Below are 21,235 nucleotides of genomic sequence, written 5' to 3'. Positions count from 1 at the left end.
CTAACTAGCTAACTAACTAACTAACTAACTGACTGACTGACTGACTAACTAACTGACTAACTAACTCTTACCGAGTTTTGTGCTGTCGATGTTGATCAGGCCCTGGTTTGAGGTTCCAACAGTGGCTGAATCTTAAACAGTTGTATTTTGTAGCATTTTTTGTGGAGATTGTCACAAATATTGTCAAATTGCCACTTACAAAAAAAAAAAAAATTGTGTAGACAGAGGGGGCACATGAATTCTGCTAGTATGCTACCAGAAACGCAACACATATAATGAGAGAATTTGAACATGCAGCATAGGTCAAGGTGCGGACTGACCTGGACAACTCTGTTGGTTTTGCACAGCCTAGTTTGGTAGTGGGGGGAGGGACGCAGAGATGGCTTCTGTAGGAAGTTTCTGGAAACTTCCACCATGTCCAGAAGAGCCAATCCCCCATGGCTCTGAAGATGGACATGCTGCTGGTCAAACCTGGGCTAATGAGAGAGGTTGGTAACACCTCTGTGATAACATATTTAAGAAGAAAATCAACGTGTACAGAGTTTACTTCTAGAAGAGGAGAAGATGAGGACATGTGAGGGAAACAACATGGTGACACCAAGGTCAGTGCATAAGGAGGGGCAGGAGGTGCTCCAGGCACCAGAGCCAAGATTCCTCTGCAGGCCGTGGTGACACCAAGGTGAAGCAGCTGTGCCCCTGCAGCCCATGGGGATCCATGGGGATGCAGAGATCCACCCACAGCCCGTGGGGATCCATGGGGGATTGTAGAGATCCACCCACAGCCCGTGGGGAGCCATGGGGATGCAGAGATCCACCCACAGCCCGTGGGGATCCATGGGGATGCAGAGATCCACCCACAGCCCGTGGGGATCCATGGGGGATTGTAGAGATCCACCCACAGCGCGTGGGGACCTGTGGGATGCAGAGATCCACCCACAGCCCGTGGGGATCCAGGGGGGATGCAGAGATCCACCCACAGCCCGTGGGGATCCAGGGGGGATGCAGAGATCCACCCACAGTCTGTGGGGATCTATGGGGATGCAGAGATCCACCCACAGCCCGTGGAGGAGGTGCCCACGCTGGAGAGGGTGGATGTCTGGAGGAGGCTGTGATCCAGTGGGACACCGGTGGAGAGAGAGGGCCCTGCTTCCAGGGTGGAGCAGCCTGTCCTTGGAGGACTGCACCCATGGAGGGTGCACACCACAGCAGTTTCGGGAGGACTGTGTGCCTGTGGGAGGGATTCACATTGCAGCAGCTTTGGGAGTGCTGCTGCTTGCGAGACTGGAGCCACGTAGGAGAAATTCATGGAGAACTTTCTCCTGTGGGAGGGACCCCATGGTGCAGCAGGGGAAGGACTCCTCTCCCTCAGCAGTGGAAGATCCTGCGTGACAAACTGAGCAAACCCCCATGCCCTGTCTCCCTGCGCTGTTGGTGGGAAGGAGGGAGGGGCTGGTGTAAGACAGGGGCTTTTTAAGGACTTAATTCACTTCTCATTATCCTCCCCTAAATCTGTTAGTAATAAATTCACATTTTGCCTTCAAGTCGAGCTTGTTTTGCCCTTGGAGTGTTTTCTCCCAGTCCTTATCTCAACTCATGAATCCTTTGATAATTTTTTTCTTTCCTCTTCCCAGCTGTGGCAGGGCAGGGTGAGCGAGCCACTTTCATGGGTGCCTGGTGTTTGGCCAGTGGCAAACCATGACAACAACAAATTCTGTTTTAAAATAGTTCTTCCTCTCACTCAGGCCTGAAAAGCACTAACAATGGTGTTTTTGAAAAAACACAGTTGGGAGTTTGTTAGGCTAGCTATACTCAATCTTTCAATACCTGACAAATAAAAGGGTTCAACAAGAAATTTTTTTATGTGTATCTTGTGTATTCCTGGAATGTAAAGAAATGAAGATAGATGCAGAAAAAAAATCTGTTCTCACTTGTGCCCTTAATCCTTTGAATGATACTTAAATAAACAAAATAGTAAAAATAAACGTAGACCTAGGTGAAACAAATTTGTTCATTAGCAGAAATACTTGTTACTCAGTTGCTGAATGAGAACTTCTGAAACACTATCAAGGTTTTGGGGCTCAAGTAACCCTTATGACAATCTCAATTTAAACAAATTAAAAGCTAAATCTCTTGAGTTAGCACAGTCCAGCCTGTAAAACAAGTCAATACTATTAGTTAAAGTATGAAATGAGAAAATCAGTTCTTTAATGGAAAAAAAGAAAAAAGTGGCTTATATTTATTCTTGTCTGGTTTAGGTTTAAGACTGCTTACACATTGATTCTTACACTTCATTTTGACCAAAGAGGCTGATTGTATGGTGGCCTGTGTAACAGTAGCAGGTCAGTCAGATGAGAAGTGTTTAAAAACTGTGATTAAGCAAATATTCTCTTGCATGAGTGATAAACAGGTTGCTCCCTCCAGTAAGAATATTAAAATTCACTGTGTGAAGCTAGAAGGAAGCACCAAATTTCCAGCAAATCATGACAACTGACACTCATGGCTTCAGTGAAATCATATAGTAAAGAGAAAATGGAGAAGGCTTCTGGCCCCTGGGAGCTGGACAGGACTGGCAGTGCTACGTTAGCAGTTGCACCTGATCATCTTGAAGGTCTTTTCCAAATGATACTATGATTCCGTGATAAGATAAACATAACCATTGAAAACACCATTTTCAGCTACCATTTTCACAACTTGAAGGAAATCTCTCTGTCACTGTCACTGTTGTTAGAGCACAGAGAACTGAGCCAAAACCAGTCCTTAGGCCAGGCCCTAAACAGAGAACACTGAGGCCAAGCAGAAGGAAGACCATGACCACCTAGCGTCTGTGAATTCGAAAGGCAATGTTAACTCCCTAGCCAGCATATCAGATGAGGGGAGAAAGTCACCCTCTCAGCCAACACACCTCATCCTGAAGTTCAAGAACTTATCTCCAAGCTGGTCTCCAATTTCTGGGTGAATTTCTGGGGACTGATGCCCACTAGGAGATTGCATCCTTGGAGAGCACTGCTTCTACAGTCAGTGTCTGGTTTTGGCTGGTTCAAGGCTCAGATGCAATGAAGCTGCTTGGCAGTTTGTACTCTCATTTTCAGCCATATTTTCCAGATATGAGCAGCAGGTGCGATGGGCTGATTGTGAGAGCTCAGTGACATGTGTGGAAGTCTTGGTAAGGCTGGACATGAGCTGTGGCTGCATATGGAGCACAGCCACCATGGGTGGCGCAGGCTGAGGGGAGCCAGCTGGTCAGTTGGGCTGTTCACAGGCGGGTCTCTGAGCCTGAGATGTTGGGGAAAGGGGTGACTTGTGAGGAAGGTCTCTGCGTGGCCATATTAGACAGCAGAAACCTTACCACTGTTTCAACCCTTGGGAGGTTCTTAACCAAAGTATGGAGAAATGCAGCAACCGACACTGAAATTGCATAACACTTCTGCTGGTAGGGATGAAATGCAAAGTCCAGCAAGAAGGGGTGGAGTGTTCTCAAGGACAGTCTCAGGAAAGATGCTTCGCACTCAGAGGAGCTGTGAGAAGTCCATATGAATACTGAGCACTGGGCTATCTGAGGGCAGAAGCTTTCATGGTACAGTCTCATGAGAAATTATGAGCTTTGCAGCGTGCTGTGCTTTCCCATCAGCATCAGTCCAATCTCATGATGATTCAGCTTAGTCAGGTCTCTCTGTATTTGGGAACAGCACAATGCCAGAAAAAATGCTGGTGCTAAACAAAATAAACCTAACAAAACACAGGCATTGTCTGAATAGATCAGACTTCAGATCTGCCTATTCCGGACTCCTCTGTCTCAGATTGATGACACCATTCAAAGACAGTGTGGAAAATAACAGCAAGCAGATGTGGATTAAGGTGCCCTGTTCCTTCTCTGACACTGTATTAAGTCTCACTTGGGCCCGTAATAAATATTGGCTTGCGCCCTAAAGAGTGAGTTTTAATAGCACTTCCAAAATATTTTCTACTGATTGTAAGTCTGGCTGTTGTTAGTACTTCTCTATAAAAGTTCAGCCTTTTTTTAAGACCCAATATGAAAACTATTCTTCTAGGTGATTTCAAAACAAAATTCACAGTGTTCATCCTAGAAGTAATTTGCAGGTTTTTTTGCAAAATTTTGGCAAAAAACCCTTAAGTGGCCTTGGTATAGGAGCAGTAGCACACACAATTTTCTTCCTAATATTTAATTTATTAAATTAGTTTTGAATCCAAATTATAAATTGTAGATAATAGAAAAAAAGTGACAACAAAACAGAAGGAACACAAATCTCTCTAGCCCTGTAATGCAGACAGATTCTAGGTCACTTTTTTTTTTCCTACTCACTAGACATAGCCTATAATTTTTGCTGTTCTGCTTTTCTGGGTCCCTGAGTATTTCAGGCTTTTGCAGAATATTTTAGTTTTCAGTTGGTGGTTATCATAATGTGAAAAATATAGAATAGTTTGAAAAATGCAGATCATTTTAAGAAAACAGAATTTTAGTTGTTCTTTGTAGCTTTACCCTTCCCTCTGCTCTGCCATCATATTAGAGGTTATATGGCTTTCCCCAAATATTTTCTGCTTTTCTATATTTGTTATTTGTTCTTGCAATAACATTTCTCTTTCTTTCTTCTTTCTTTCTTTCTTTCTTTCTTTCTTTCTTTCTTTCTTTCTTTCTTTCTTTCTTTCTTTCTTTCTTTCTTTCTTTCTTTCTTTCTTTCTTTCTTTCTTTCTTTCTTTCTTTCTTTCTTTCTTTCTTTCTTTCTTTCTTTCTTTCTTTCTTTCTTTCTTTCTCTTTCTTTTCTTTCTTGCTGTCTTTTCTTTTCTTTCTTTTCTTTCTTTCATCCCCAACTTTCCCACCACAAAATCCATCTCTATTCCTACAGTAAATTCATTCTCCCTGATGGTAAATTCACATACAGAATTCTGGGTGGCAGGGTCTGACCAGGATTGCATACAAATTAGCTTGTAGAAAATTGCATCAAGCTAGGTAAAGAACAAAAGCAAACTGACTTCAAAGGGAATGAGCCAAGTGGAATCTGTACTTACTATGCATTAGGGGTTTAACAGACTCCACGTTAACAAAAAAACCCCCAAAAACTCACAAACCACCTACAAGAGAAGCAATAATCAGACCCGCCTTTCTTTATGTGATACTTTGGAATTGCTTGAGCTGCTTTTGAACAAATTACAATCAAAAAATAGATTTTTGATTGATCTTTGATGTTTGGTTTGCAACTATTGCTAACAGCACTTTGTTCTTCCTGGCATTCCACAGTAATTCACTGTGACTCCCTGACTCACCATGTCTGCACCAGTCTACAGAGACAGAGAGAGTCTCAGCTGGCAAATCTGACTTGGCTGGCTATAGATGAAATCTGGCTAGCTTCCCAAAGATTAGGTGCCTGGACATGCTTCCTCTTGCTGTTTTTGGTTCTTGTGCCTTTTTTTCCCCTTTCCCCTTTCTAGTCAGTCACTGATGTGTGTATATCTAGCAAAGACACAGTGAACTCACAAACTGTCTAGCATGTCTTATGCTTGTTCTCCTTGTTTCTTTTTTCTTCCCTTCTTTTGAGACAGTGCAAAAGAGTTTCAAAACAGAGAGGAGGCTAACAAGACTTTTAAAGAGTCTATTTCCCCCCTTTTTTTCTTATCAGCTTAGCTGACTACATTAAGAAAGATCTTACTAAAACCATATCTGCCCTCCATTATGGGATGACATGTATTAGAATGCTATTGCCACTTTAATTAGGTCTGTCCACTTGTGAGTTTTATTATAGTTTATTAGATTCTTACCTTTTGAAGGCAAATTACTTTACTGGACTGGAATTCAGAGACAGCTCTTACTTGTGGGTGAGTCTTGCAGTCTGTCTTTAACCAAAGAGGCTATGAACAGCAAATCTTAAACCTGTATCAGACAACAGGGATGCACCTACTCTTACATACTGAAAGTTCTGGGAGGGAATTAAGAGGAGGAAGCAAAAGGGAATAAAAAGACAACTTATATCCTGAAGTATGGTAAGGATTGTTTACAGTGTATGACTTAGATCTGAAAAGGCAACCATCCAGCAAGTTTGGACTTGAGTGCCTGAGCTATATCACAGTCACTTAATCTTATTTTACTTTTAGGCACTCTCCTGTGTGCAGGGTATGAAGCCAAATTGCTAATATGTTAGTCACAGCTTTTATAATATCATTCTAGGGGAACTTTTTTCTCTATCCTTCACTCTTTACTTCCCCCACAAAACCCATTAAAATAGTTGATTGTCCCTGACTTGTAAGGTGCAAAAGAAATGAGTTGCATTGCTCCAGGAGATGAAAGGCACTCTGTTGTTTGATGTGGGGCTCTGGGAGGGGTACCCCACAGTCTACATGAGGTGCAAACACAAAACACTGTTCCTAAGACAGGTTAAATATCCATTTGGTGTGCAATAAATAAAAGTTTTTTAGACTCCTGCTTGTAACATCGTGCTGTAAGAGAGCATATGTCCACTGCAAAAATCCTCTCATAGAAGTATGCAACCACAGGAATATCAAATAATTCCCTCTTTGTGCATTGACTGCCTTTTTCAGCTATCCCAGATGAGTCTGCTAAACCTGGCTTTGGATACTTGTTAACGAGTACAGAGTAAGCAAAGAGAAAAGATTAAAGGAAGAATACAATCTGTGTGAAACAGTGGCCCTGACTCTAAAGAAGCAGATGATCTAAGGAAAGGAAGAGCTTCCCTTTAAACAAGAGACTCCTCATGCAATGCAAATGATCCCATATGCAGCTGCCACTGGCAGGCAGCCACCCGTCTACAGAAGAATAAAGTCAAAGCAACAATTCCCCTGAACCCTGAAGCTCAGTGACTTCAAACAAGAGAAAAAGAAAAAGTGACATGTATTTTTCCACTGAACTCTTTCCATCTCTAAACTGTATTGATGACCTCATCAGCTACAGCTGTCAGCTTGGAGCTTAGCTTCTTTCTGTCCAATGGACAACATCTGGTACCATCTATGTATTTGTACCTAGGATGGGAAACATGTGGACCATGCTGCCTCGAAAATATGTAACAACTGCCTTAAAAAAACCAAACCTTAACTTTTGCTCACAGTCACAAGTACATACAAATCCGTTAGCTTAGAGGGAACTAAGAAGGGTACCTTGACACAGATAGTTCAGGAGCTCTTGCCTCAGCAGGCAAATTTTACTGACAGCTAGCTGTGACCATCTCAGTTTTACATACATGTGTAGTCTCTGCAGACAGTCACAATGATACGGGGTCTGTCAATTAGTGATGTAAAACCACCATCTCTACTGGACTCATCTATCCTTCTCTACACAAGACTCTGGGCTCCTGGCAGTGAATCTAGATATCTTCAGGAAATTTACAAGGTGTTGTTCACCTTGAAAATGTGACCCTTGCCTTTCTTCAGAGGCAAGTTTTGAAATCCAACAATGTACTCCAGGTTGCAATGTCTCTTATTCCCTAGACATGAGGTTCCAGATGGTTGGAATGAGCTGGGACTATAGCACTGGTACTGGAAGCACAGTAGACTTCAGGAGACCTTCTCTCTACCATATAACAAGATATATTTAAATGTGTAATACTATTCTTTATGACTTCCCAGCAAATCTCTTTGATGTGTAAAGACATCACTGGATTCTCACTTAGTTCTATGTGGCTGCCAAACAATGAAGTTTGCTGGCTGTCATCACTGTGATTGTTGTTCACTGAGAGCACCTTCAAGTGTCCATACAGTCTTAAGTCTTGGTGCCAAGTACTTTGCAAATGCATGGAAGGAGTGGTGCCTCCCCAGGAAACTTAAAATTCAAGGTCCCAATTCAGAAAAATCTGTTTGCTGTGTGCTCACACATGTGCATTTGTGGTGGTGAGGAGTCTACTTGGGTGAAGATTATAACATCTTAAAATCAATGGCAAATTTTGGTTCTTTGCTGAATCAAACTTTACTGCAAGACAAGAAAGAGGAACAAGAGGGGGGAAAGTGAGAAGCCATGTGGCAAATTTAAAAGGTGCTTGTGTTTTGTGTCTTGTTAACATGCTGCTAGAAAGCATACTGTGACATCTACCTGCTAGATGCTTTGATTTTATAATATGTGAGAATGGATTTGCTGCCAGGATTTGAGGAATTGAGGAGATTTAGACAGCTCTGGGAAAACACCCCTCGTGATAAGCAGATGATAAGCTCACAGCTGAGACAGATATTAAAAAATGGAGGAGTAGAAACGGACCTGAAAATACAGAAGTGGATAAAATGCCACACAAAGCTGTGGAAGAAGCTTAGGAATGAAAAACACTACTTGCTTTTTCTCTCCATTTGTTTTGGTACATGTGCTGCCACCTTCCAGGGAAGTTAAGCTTTTGGAAGTCTCTTTGCAAATAAGCTTTTAACTATTATCACATTGGTTAGTGTATTTAGCTATGAATGCCACCTTACTTCCCTGTTCCTGTCTTTACAAAGATCTGTATTTCATGCATTTCAGATGAATGAAAAATCAGCACTAAAAATAAGTGAGATAAACAGTAAAGTGACGGCAGAATAACTTCTGTGATAACTTTGTGCCTCCTTAATATCCAAAATTTGTCAAGTTAAGTGGAGAAAGGGGCCTTCCATTTGGGGGGATGGAATTTGTTTCAAATGCTAGATGCAGAATGATTGAAAATGATCACATTAAGATTTACTCATGGAAGATGTTCTTCTATATAATTTCCTATATCTTGGACCCTCTGTTTTACCACTAGAAAAAAAAGCAGAAACAAGAAGAGGCTCAACCCAGAATCTCTACTGCTATGAGTGAAACTGAAATGTGAGCACAGGACTTTCTGGGTGGCATTTTTTCTCACAGCCCTGAACTTGGACATCAACAGACTTCACTGACTTTGTGTTGTATAAGAAATTATTTCCTGCTCTTCACACATAGATCTAAATCATTCAGGCTAGAAAATGAAGGGAATTCATGAATGCAGGTGAAGGACCAAAAGCCAAAAATTTAACTCTGGAATAAATGTATCTTAATCTTATCCATTTTTAGTTACTATAGTTATCAGAAAAAAAATTGGTGCCTCATACCAAAAAAAAAAAAAAAAAAAAAAAAAAAAAAAAAAAAAAAAAAAAAAGCCAAGAGCATCATTGTCTGTTTTCCAAGTACTTATAAATTATATATATAAAATGTTGAGATGTTGGTCAAGATGAGAGATAGCTATGTATAATGTTTGAGTTTAATTCATCAGAACATAACTGACCTTGGAAGAGTTTAAATGAATAGTAATTTCCATAGAAATTTTTCCTCCTTTGTCTTAGATTTCTAGGATTTTCTAGATGTATTAGAAGCAAGGGTAAGGTTACAGTTGCTACATCTAATTAAGGTGTGTATCTCTTTGCAGTGTCAGAAATTCATACACAAACACAAATAATCTGTGTGTGTGATCTGTTTATTATTTACAAATTCACATTCCATGAATTTGCTGCTACACATACAGTACACCTTGGGAAAGTGTGCAATGGTATTGTGAAATTTAGACTATTGACACTTGACATTTGCTCTCAAGCTTTGCCAAAACACTGTCATAGCCTTGTCAAAGAGGAAGAGGGCTAAGAGCTCAGTTTAAATCTTTTTTAGGTGAAAATGGCTAGCTTCTCTAGAATTGTGTTCTTAGCATAGAGACTTGTGTTTAAAACGTGCAATCAGTCATACATGCTAACATTTATCAAGAATGATAGGAATTACTTCTGTGTTAATATTCATACTCGCCTACAGTACCTCAGTTGAAATTTCATTTCTACTCACAGCATTGTTGCAAAGAACCTGCTTTTGGTGTGTCTGTAGATTTCCAGCTATGATTTTAGATTTCGTATGAGAAACATGTATCATACACTGTAAATACTCTGAGTTTTCAAGGAGGAGCAGATGAGATACAAAGACCGCTTGCAAATGCATGCCTCATCACAAACTGAGACAGCTGTGAGGGAATTATTTGTGATCTAAGATGAGAGTGGAAGTGAGAAACCCAGGTTTTGGGGTTTTTTCCTTAAATGAAAAAGGATATAGAATTAATTTTCTTTTCTAAAATTGAATAGAAATTTCTGATGTGAACCTCAGTGTTATTTCCTCAGCAAAATTTTTACTGGACTCTCTCAGAAATTTGCTGTATGTTATATCAACCTAACAGAGAAAATAGTGTTAATCAACTATATGGCAAATATATGCTCTGAATACCAGCCCTGCCAAGAAGAAAGGCCAGCAAAGAGAAGTTAGATAAGTGTATTCATAATATAGTCTATTTCAAGAACCCAGCATTTGAATTGCAAGAACACTTTAGGAAAAAATATGAAAATAGATTATTCTGATTTGCTCAAAAGCTTGAAGTACTCTTCTTTCCTCAAGGGGTGCAATGTTCTCTTGATATGGACAATATCTTGAAACAAAACTATTTACAAATATTAATGTATCTCATGTGAATTTGTGAGCCAAGGCCACAATTTTAGGGCTGACTTGTGCACTGAACTGTGCTGTAGTCTTCACTGAAGAGTAATTTTTTTTTCACAGCAAAACAGAGTCTAGCAGGCAATGTAATGGAGTGTAATCTCACACAAAATCCCTAAATCACAAGATAACAAACAGCATTTTATTTCTGAAAATATCTTTGAGTTCCTATCTGGCTATTATTCATTGCTGTGTTTGTTAGGGTTTTTTAAAATTTATTCTTCTGTTTATCAGGAAAAACCAGTAAAAGTTTTTTTCCATCTTGCTGCAAATTTTTGGTTGTTTTATGTTACCAGTATTTCTTCCTTCAATGGAGATGATCAACAGGCTTGGGTGGCAGAGGATGGTGGCCCACTGCATTTGGACACTGCAGCCTACGCTGTCTCTCTGCACCAGCATTGTCAAGTGTATACTCTGCTGTGAGATTTGTTGTATGGTGATTCTTCTAGAGCAGCAAAAGTGTATTCCAGCCCTTCTCTCTCTAGCTGTACAACCTTGTTACAACACATGTAGAACATATAAGGCACACAAGTTCAAAAACAGGGATGAGGGAAACTATTTATGAGCACCATGTAGTGTTTCTGTGTGTGTGATCTCTGAATGGTATCATTAGGCTGATGAAAAATTTTGGTCAATATCATGCACCAGAAGTGATAACATTGGATTTTCTGTAAGTTTTTCTAAACTAAATGACTGTTGTCTTGCACTGTGGCCACCAGTCTATGATTCAAGAGAGGTGGCTCTAGAAGTTCCTCCTAGTCTTGCTTCTCCTGCGTATTATCATAGAATCAAAGAGTGGCTTGAGTTGGAAGGGAACTTAAAGATAATCTTGTTCCTTGCCCTGGACAGGGACACCTTCCACTAGACCAGGTTGCACCCAACCTGGCCTTGAATATTGCCAGGGATGTGCCATTCACAATTTCTCTGGGGAACCTGTTCCAGTGCCTCAACACCTTCACAGTAAAGAATTTCTTCCTAATATGTAATTTAAACCTATCCTCTCTCAGCTTAAAGCCATTCTCCCTTGTCCTGTCCCTGCATGCTCTTGTAAATAGTCTTTCTCCATCTTTCTTGTAGGTTCTCTTTAGGTACTGAAAAGCTACAATAAAATCACCCTGAAAAAGATCTCTTTTCCAAGCTGCAAGACAATCCCAAGTCTCTCTTTGTAAGAGAGGTGCTCCATTCCTCTGATAATATTCTTGCATGTGTATGAGACTGATTCTGAGAAAGGTGAAGTATGATTCTGATTTCCTTTAAGTGGAGTAATCACACTTGAAAGTCAGAACTGAAGTGGTGTGAGATGATGTGCATATAGTTCTGACTAGTGACAGACACATAACTTAATTTTATTCCCTGAATGAGATCTGGTGCTGAATATACTATGGCGTAGTGCAGCTGTGAGACGTCAGCTCTCACAGGAAGCTGTGTGGCTGTGAAATGAACTCACCTGTACCACTGCTGCACAGCAGGGGCTATGATTAAGCTGTAATTCTCCCCAGAGAGTTTCAGAGTTCTCCTTTTGCAACCATCACTAATTCTAAACCATTGCTCTTCTGAATTCAGCCCTCTCTAGACCCAGAGACTCCACTGAGTAGGACATTAGTATTTGACAGCTGGGACTTTCTTCTTTTCTTGTTCAATCAGTTCTTCTTGGGGCACAAATTTAGGGGTAAACTGAGTATGGGCACTTGCACTGAGAAATGAAGAGGAGTTTTTAAGAGTATGTCACTTGCATGAAAAGCTGAATTGTGTAGCAGCTTTACTGGGAAAGATAAAAGAGGGTTTAGCTTTAGATGCAAAGGAGAATATGAAGTATTCAATCCCTAGCATTCTGGTCAAGCTCATTGTTAGCTATCCAAAGGAAGTACCATCTATGGTAAATGTAAAGCCTTTAAGAGCTTTTCTTTTGATGAGATCTTTCAAAATGGGTAGCTCAAACAATCTGTAAGATTCATAATGTCAAATTAATTTCATGGTAGAGATAGATCTAATATTGCTTTTTAAGGCTTTCCCATAAAACAACACTACTGAAAGGTTTTGAAATTCTCATGGGAGGGCACTGACTTTTGTATTTTTATATTCTTTTTTTCATTGAAACTGTTATTTTTTCAAACCTTTTTGCTCTTGGATTATTTTCCCTTGGATTGCTATGACTGATTAGCCTTGTTGCCAAGATTCAGAAGCCTGAAACTGCTGATTTACTTCATTACAATAGATGACATCTTCATTGTTGATATGGGAGTTTTGGCCTTCACAGAATAAATAGAGTTTGAGAGTACAAAGATTATGTTGAAAAGGATAAGCAAGCCCCAAATAACACTGCTTTTAAAAAAGAACTAACCTTAAAGCTTAGAATAATTGGGCTATGCATTACGAAATCTTCTAGTTTAAGAACATAAAGGATAAAATATTCGGATTTTTCTCTCTCATCATATCTCTCAAGTATTCTTGAATCTTTAAAAGTTTATCAATAGGCATAAGTTTTGAAACCCATAATTTTCTTTTCTACTCTTTCTGTCTGTCTCGCTTTCTCATTTATTTATGTAACTACAGACCATAAATTTCAGATAAAGGCAAAAAAGATCGGCCTAATATCCCAGCTGGAGGTTCTTGTCTTCTAAAGGTACCCCACAATGAAATTATTGATAATTTGAAAAATATGACTGAACAGAATTTTACTTTTTAATTATTATGTTTTTGAATTTTTGTCCAGCAAATCCATATGAATCCTCCATGATAGGCTGCTCAAAATTCTGAATACAGATTACTGCAGATTCTGGTGATGGCTCTGCATTTTCTTTTAAAAATGTGTAAGCAAACATCTCTATTATTAAGGTAATAATAGATCTCTGAGATATTTTTGCTTCTCTGTGCAGTATAAGCTTTTCTTAGAACTCAAAGATTCGGTTCATATTCTGCAATATGCAGGTAGAAAGTGTAAAATGTGTAAGGGAGTAGGAAATCTACCATGCCGACAGTGTCAGTGTGCCAAGCCCCCATGTGTCAAGCAGCTTGTGATATGACACCACTGCTCTGACCAGATCTCTGCTCTGTATTAGCACAGTTACATGGCTGTTATCACCCAGGAAAGCTCCTTGTTTTTCTTCATGAGGAGATCAAATGATCATTAGTATCTGATATCGTATTATTTATTTTGATTTTCATTTAGGATATCATTGAGTGGGCACCACCAGCCCAGTCTGAGGTTCATCCCCTCCCTAATCCCTCTGCAGAGGGATGTGGGCACTGCCAGCCCAAGCTGGTTCATCCCCTCCCCCATCCCTCTGCACAAGGATGTGGGCACTGCCAGCCCAGGTTTTCTGTTTATATCTTTCCTACTGTGTTATTTCAGGGACAAATGGTCCTTGCATTAGCTAAGTGTAGCTAGTCTCATTTGGTGGTGGTCCTGGAAAACCAAAGATAAATACCCTTCCTGATCAAAACTGCAATTTACAAGAATCTGGATTTTTTGTGTTTCTACTTTTTGAAGTTAGTGTGGATGACTAGTGAAATTAGTGAAAATCTGCTCCTCACATGCTGGAGGTACAACAGAAATAGTAATAGAGTCATAGAATCACCATATCATAGAGTTTGCTGAGTTGGAAGTGGCCCATCAGGATCATCAGAGCCTAGCTCTGGTTCAGCACAGGACAGCCCCAACAATCACACCATGATTGACACTCTTGAACACTTCTTGAATGCTGTCAGGCTGGTGCTGTAACCACTTTTTTGGGGAGCTGTTCCAGTGCCCAATCACTCTCCAAGTGAAGAACCTTTTGCTGATATCCAACCTAAACCTCCCCTGCCACAACTTCAGGCCATTGCCTTGGGTTGTGTCACTGGTCATGAAAAGTTAAGAAATCAGTGCCTGTCCCTCCTCTGCCCCTCATGCAGAAGTTGTAGACTGCAATAAAGTCTATCCTCAGTCTACTCTTCTCCAGGCTGAACAGACCAAGTGACCTCAGCTGCTCCTCACACAGCTTCCCTCAAGACCCTTCACCATCCTTGTTGCCCTCCTTTGGATGCTCTCCAATAGTTTAATGTCTTTCTCATATTGTGACACTCAAAAACTGCTCCCAGCACTCGAGGTGAGGCTGCCCCAGCTCAGAGCAGAGCAGGACAATCCCCTCCCTTGCCTGGCTGGCATTGCTGTGCCTGATGTGCCCCAGGACAGGTTTGGCCCTCCTGGCTGCCAGGGCACTGCTGACCCATGTTCAACTTGCCATCAACCAAGATCCCCCGGCCCAGCATCTCATTCCCCAGTCAGTCTGTACATCCAGGGTTGCCCCATCCCAGTTGCAGAATCTGGCACTTCCCTCGTTAAACTTTATACAGTTGGTGATATGCCCTGCCTCTAATTTGTTGAGGTCTCTCTTAAGGACCTCCCTGCTCCCAAGGGAGTCAACAGTTCCTCCCAATTTAGTGTTGCTGACAAATGTACTTAGTATTCCTTCAAGTCCTGTATCCAAGTCATTTATGAAGATGTTGAAAAGAACTGGGCCAAGGATGGAACCCTATTGAAACCCACTGGTGACTAAATACCAGCCTGATATCACCCCATTTCTGTCTTATCATTCCATCTTTTGTGACCCTTCTCTAGCTGTTTTGTGTTTATCTTAGAGACATATTTTAGTAGCTGAATTGTTATCTTTTCTGGTGTGTGCTGGCAAGCTGCCAAAGAAAATAGATGCAGGTGCAAAGCAATTGCATCACCAGGATCCAGACATCAATGTACCTGAATTGAAGATGGAGTCAGGCAATTAAATGACCACGTTACCTTAACTATGTTCATATGTATCAGCTCCTGCTGGATCAGGTGAGCAACTACCCATTACAGAGAATGATTCTGTCGTGCTTGTTATGTTTGTCTCTCCTAACTCCAGCAGAGAGCTGAGCCCCATACAGTAATTTGCTTCCTCCTCTGCCATCTAATGGGGAAGAGAATTGAAAAGGGGGAAGTGGAAAAGCTTATGGATTGAGAAAAAGAGAATCTTTTTCATCAAGCAGAGGCTGCATGTGTAAGCAAAGAAAAATAGGGAATTCTTTCACTAGTTTCTGTAGGTATGCAGGTGTTCAGTCATCCTGAAGAAAGTAAAAGAACAAACCAAATTAAATTATTCCCCATACAAATACAAAAGGAGATTTATTTCTTGTGTGCACCATTTGTTTCACTGGGGATTTGTAAAATACATCAGTTGGTTATTTCAGAGCAGCCGTTCTCATAACGTGAAACTATAACAAATACCCAAAATTATTACATGTGGGGAGTAAATGGCATTGCATTTCTCACAAACACCCACTAAAGCAGCAGTAATTTATTGTTTAGACAGACGTACTGAATCTTACTAAAGCAGCTAACTTAGCTCTTTGTGAGTGTGCTGCCTGTCATTATTATGAATTGGCATTTCTTGCTAGTATGTGATTTTTTTTGTTGTTTTTATAGGTGTGTGCATATATACTTCAGTTTGCTAGAGAGGTCCATGGTAATATTCTATTACTGAAATGGAAAATGTGAATAATCTGATTTGAATGACTCTGTAGAGCCTGTGTTGTATCAGCAAGGTTTGCATGTTAAGGTTTTCAGTCTTAACAGCAAAGCACCATATTCAGACCAAACACCATGGCAAGGCAAAGCCACCACATCCTTTGTAGGAAACCAGCATGACAGACTGCTTGTCGGGAGTGTCTGTCCCTCCACAAGCTGGGGGACACAGTGGAATTAGAGGTCTATCTGCCTCAGCAGGTTTATGGCTTTACAGGCATCACAGAGATGTGGTGGCATAGTCCACATGACAGGATCATTGCCATGGAGAAATACAGGCTTTTTGAGGGACAAGCCAGGAAGATGACCATAAGGAGTTTGTTTAAGCCCCTTCTGTGAGAGAGTGGCAGGAAAGAATGGAGGTCTGCCTTGGCAGATGGGCAGCATGTGGGCAGTGAGCCAGTTGAGAGCTTGCAATTGAAGGTTAGTGAGCACCAGCATAGGAGCTGTGTTGTGATGAGTGTCTGCTGCAGGTCAACTAATCAGGAAGCACAAGTAGATGTGGCCTTCAGAAACACCTGCAAGAAGCCTCAGACTCACAGGTTCTGGTCCTCATGGAGGACTTCAGCCACCCTGGTAAATGCTGGAGAAACAGCCCAACAGGACACAAGCAATCTGTGAAGTCTCTGGAATTCATTGATGATAACTTTCTGACAGGTGATCAAAGAGTGATGAAGGAACATCCTTTGTGTGTCAACAGACAAGGGAGAACCCTGTGAGTCCTTCTACATCAACATCAGTTTGGTATTTGTTGCTGTTCTGTCTCATATACTGACTCCTATGGACATTGGTGTCCCTAGAAAGTCAAGGTTTAACCTGAGAAGCCGTTTCTTGTCATGGTGACTCTAAGCACCACAGCACAAAATAATCTTATAGTCTTTTCTTTACACTTATATTTTCTTCTTATCCACACACTTTTACCCAGAGCAGATTGTCTTGTTACTGAAGGGGCCAACATATTATACTGGCTTTTTAGGTAGCTGGAGTTCTCATAGCCCATAATGAATTCCCTGCTGAGTTGATGACTTGTGTCATCTCAGGTCTGACAGCAGTGGAGTGAGATGTCACTTCTGTTGTTCCAGAAGTTAGAAGAAAGGAGAAACAGTTGTGCAGTAAGCCACTGTAATTTCTCTTTACTAGGCTTCATTATGCTCGCTCTGTAATTACATAGCAACAGAGATTTAAAAATGCTTGAGTGAAAATATGAGAAGCATTCCTCTTCAGTTCAAATCTGGTTATTGTAAGCATTGTTTTTCTCCCAATTACCTGCATGCTTAAATTCACCTCTGTTTATTTTCTATTTAGGAAATGCCACAGATGTTACTGGAAAACAGTTTCTACCTGACTCAACAGCCCACAAGATTCTCAATAGCTCACAAGCCAGCTTACACAATTGGAATGTCATTATGGAAAGTAGATTTCTGTCTCACATTGCTTGTATAAACAAAGGTAAAATTGATTATTCCATTTTCCTTTATAATGCTTTGTGTATTATGTGAAACAGGTACAATATATGTAGAATGACTGTTTATTTTTCTTTATTAGAAATCTTGGCTTTCCAGCTGTTGACAGGCTTTTCTCTACTACTTATCTGAGTTTAAAAGCTAAGTATCTATCTTCAATTTTATCTTGCTTTGTAAACTGAATAATGTCAGGTTTGTCTCCTGTGCCTCATTAGAATGAGAATACTGAATTAAAATGCTCAGTAAAGACCTCATTCGTCTTTGCTAGTATGCTTCATATAATTCTTGTTGGGCCGTGTGTGGAAGGGAAAGCTACACTCTCTGAGGTCTCCAACCTGCCAACACACCTGCTGTTTGGGGCACCATCTTGCCATCCTATTTAGGATTTCTGTTCTACATAAAAATATATACAAAAATATTACTGAAATTTAAATTCCTTTGGGAACTGGATGTGTTTATTCTCTAAAGCTGCTCGTAGGAAGCAGATTTGACAGCCTGTCTATTGTGTTCAGTGTTTGACGAAATGTGTATTTAGAAGGAAAACTGAAGTGTTCCTTAGCCACTTTGTTTGGGTTCTGTCTTATGGTGAGGAGGACTGATGAAAATGGCACTACCAAAACATTGTCCAGGTTTGGAAAAGGCCTGTGGAAGGTTTGTATTATTTCAACATGTTTTATGGGAAGATGGATTCAGGTTGCTTGTGCCCCATGTCAGTGCCACAAATAAAGCTTTGAGAAGCTGTTGGCTGGCTACATGCAGGGCTTTGCACAGGGACCTCTGCTGCTCCAAGGCTACTCGTCTCCCTCATCTCCCTTCAGCACAGGCAAAACTAGTAATAATGAGGTTGAAATACAGTAATAAAAAGGATTTCTTTCCACAGCACTTTCCAAGTACCTGCATTTCTCTTGGTAGACAATAGTGTGATTTCCAAGCATATGCCCAGGCATAATTTTGCACTTATTATTTTGATATCATGATTAGTTTTTGCTAATGTGCAATAGACTGTAGACAGCAATAACATTAATTGATCTTAATTTAAACTTGTGACAAGTGTCTTGCTTGGAAAAAAAAGCTCTTTGAATCTCCAGGGTGGGCATACTACCAGCCTCTGGAACATAAAATTCCTCTTCCTTTTTGTCTCCCTCAGATGCAGTTCTGCATGAGATCCTGCAAATCATCTCCTGGGATTCATGGTCCTCAGTAGTGAGGGAGTGCAGTAGTTTGCTTCTGGCATATATGAGACTCTAGCTTGGTGGTTCCCAGTTTCTGGTGGGCAAAAAATCAAAACAGCAGCAGGAAAAAATGCCTCTTCTTGGCCTGGATTTTTATTGCCCTCTCTGAGGAGTAGTGGTATGTAACTTTAAGACACAGGGAGTAGTGTTGTTCTTTAGAAGACCTTTAGGAGCCCATTAGTCACTTGCGTGACAGGATAAAAATTTTCTGTCGCTTGGGTGGGGAAGGGTCTCACTAGTTTCAGAAACAGAAATTTTTCCATTCACTGACATGTTATACTTCTGTTATTGCTTGGGTTTTCTTCATTTACTTCTTTTAGAACATTTTTCACATGGTACAGTTAATTAATATGAAAGAGACTGTATCTATGTTGATTCAACTGGTCTTTTATATAAAATCCCCAAGTCAGCTTTAGTAGCTGGAAATGCAGCAGTTTCTCTTCAAATACAAATTGTATCATAGCTGATAAGTCAAATTAAGCCTGAACAAGCAATCCTAGACTACATCTTAGCTAGTTTAAGAATCAGTTTTAGAGATTTATCATACCACAGAGTTCTGTTCTGTATTATCTCCATGTGCCATGATTTAAACATTTACCAACTACTTACTGGTAATAACATAGACACAGAATATCTCAGTCCATGAAGTACAGCATATGCAACTGCACAGAGATCTCATCAGTGCCATGGGGACTCCACACTGAGAGGAAAAAAATTCTGAATAAACTGGTTTTGCATGTGTATAAGTCTGTACATTGGGATTCATCCAGTGTGGTGGCTTTGACATTTTTCCTTTCTTTTTAATATTTTTTTAATACAGTAGCTTCCCATTATGAAATCAGTAGTGTGACAGGGGACAAGGGAAATCACAGATAAACAGAATTTGCCACTGTTTAATAAAACCATGCATTTGATGCATTGATAAGCTGAAATTTAGCAAGTCTTAAGATTCAATTGTGTTAAGTAGATGACTATAGAAAGAGGCATATACCTACAGGCAGCACACTTAAGCTGCAAAACTGTGTGTTGTCTCAAGAAAATGAAGGACTCTCCACAACAGAAATTTTACATGAGTTCATTCACTATCCTGGATGCCACTGTAGCAGAAGCAGCTGCTCCTATACCCTTGCCTGCAAATGACTGGCTTACTGGTGAGCTGACTCAGGAGGAATGTCAAACACAAACAGACCCTTTCCATCGCAGGAAAAACCCATCGGGAAATTTTGGAGCTCAGTCCTTTGCATGGCAATATGTTTAGAGAAAGGAAATAACTGCTTCTCACGTTGCTCTCTTCTCACCTCTCACAAGAGATCTTCAACATTTTTTGAAAATTATTTAAAGAATTATTACCCCTGAATGAAGGGGATGGGGAAAGGCTTTATCTTTTATCGATCACATTAATTGCATAATTTTGTCTATTGCTTGGTAGGCTGGATAGCCATAACTTTTAAAAATAATTTTTATAAATATAGAAAAAATACTGCTTATAATTTTTATAATGTTTGGTACAAATGCAGACTTTCATTTTCACATTGCTTTCCCATGTTTCTCTACAACTAGAAAACATTGCCTCATTGTCATGTGTTTTGCCTTTTAAAAATTATTTACTGTAGTCCTGTAAGACATCAAAGATTTTAAGGGTTCTCAATTTTTTGGGGGCACAAAAGGCGAAACCCGCCTCTGCCCCCTCACCGCACCAATAGGTTACAACACATAGGTCACATGAAGCTTGTCTTCAGAGGACATCTATGTGCTCCTCAGTGCAGCAGAGTTCAGCAAGGCTCTAAGGGAGACGGTACAGTCATGTGCTGCAGAGATGTTTGTCTCAGTCTCAAGACAACAAAAACTGAATTAATGTGGGGTTTTGCCTGGTCCCTACCATGGACACTGAACAGTGTTTGTGTGTTCAAAACTGCATATAGGTGGTACATGGAAAGACACTGTGAAAACACATATAGGAAAAATTAATGTCTTATTTTGTGACTGAGAAAGAAACCACACTGAAGAAAAACCTGGTTATTATGTAGGAGGCAGACAAGATAGACTGAGCTGTTAAATGCATTCTATGAGCATTTTTAGATTCAGTTCCATCAGCAGGTTCACAAATACCTGAGTAATTAGTTGTAATTTTTTTACCAGTTCTGTTCAGTACAGTCAAATCGATTGATGTATGTTAGTCTTACATTGTTTCCCAGCACAACCCGTGCCAAAAGGTGCCATGGCACTTGCTTTGCAAATTCTTTTCAGGCACCAAGACAAAAATGTTTTCAGCAGTTGGTGCCGTCCCCTGAATATGGAAGGAGCTGCAGGACACTGTGTGTAAGCCTAGGCATTAGCTGTTTTTTTCTCTCCAGGAGTCTGTGCCATAGTCTTTCCCCTGGAAAATTTATGGTAATGTTGCTTAACCACAGGCATAGTGGCCTGGGAATACATAATAAGAGAGGTGGGAGCTGAATAGCAGTAATACCACTCACGGGCATAATCAGTTGCTTCTCTCTTAATGAGGAGCACAGAGAAACAAAAAGCTTTATTA

At 40.4% G+C, this 21,235-nt stretch overlaps 1 long non-coding RNA gene across 1 annotated transcript; it reads left to right on the top strand.

Annotated features, from left to right (window-relative positions):
* Window positions 1-350: 350 nt before the first annotated feature.
* On the top strand, window positions 351-20,514 carry LOC135291156 (uncharacterized). Its single transcript, XR_010354025.1, has 3 exons — window positions 351-602; window positions 17,313-17,456; window positions 18,618-20,514. It is a non-coding gene; the product is annotated as an uncharacterized LOC135291156 (long non-coding RNA).
* Window positions 20,515-21,235: the final 721 nt, after the last annotated feature.

Source organism: Passer domesticus, chromosome Z (genome assembly GCF_036417665.1).
Source record: "Passer domesticus isolate bPasDom1 chromosome Z, bPasDom1.hap1, whole genome shotgun sequence".
NCBI classification, from domain to species: Eukaryota; Metazoa; Chordata; class Aves; order Passeriformes; family Passeridae; genus Passer; species Passer domesticus.
Note: the sequence above shows the minus strand (reverse complement) of the source record. Positions and strands in the feature narration are given on the sequence as shown.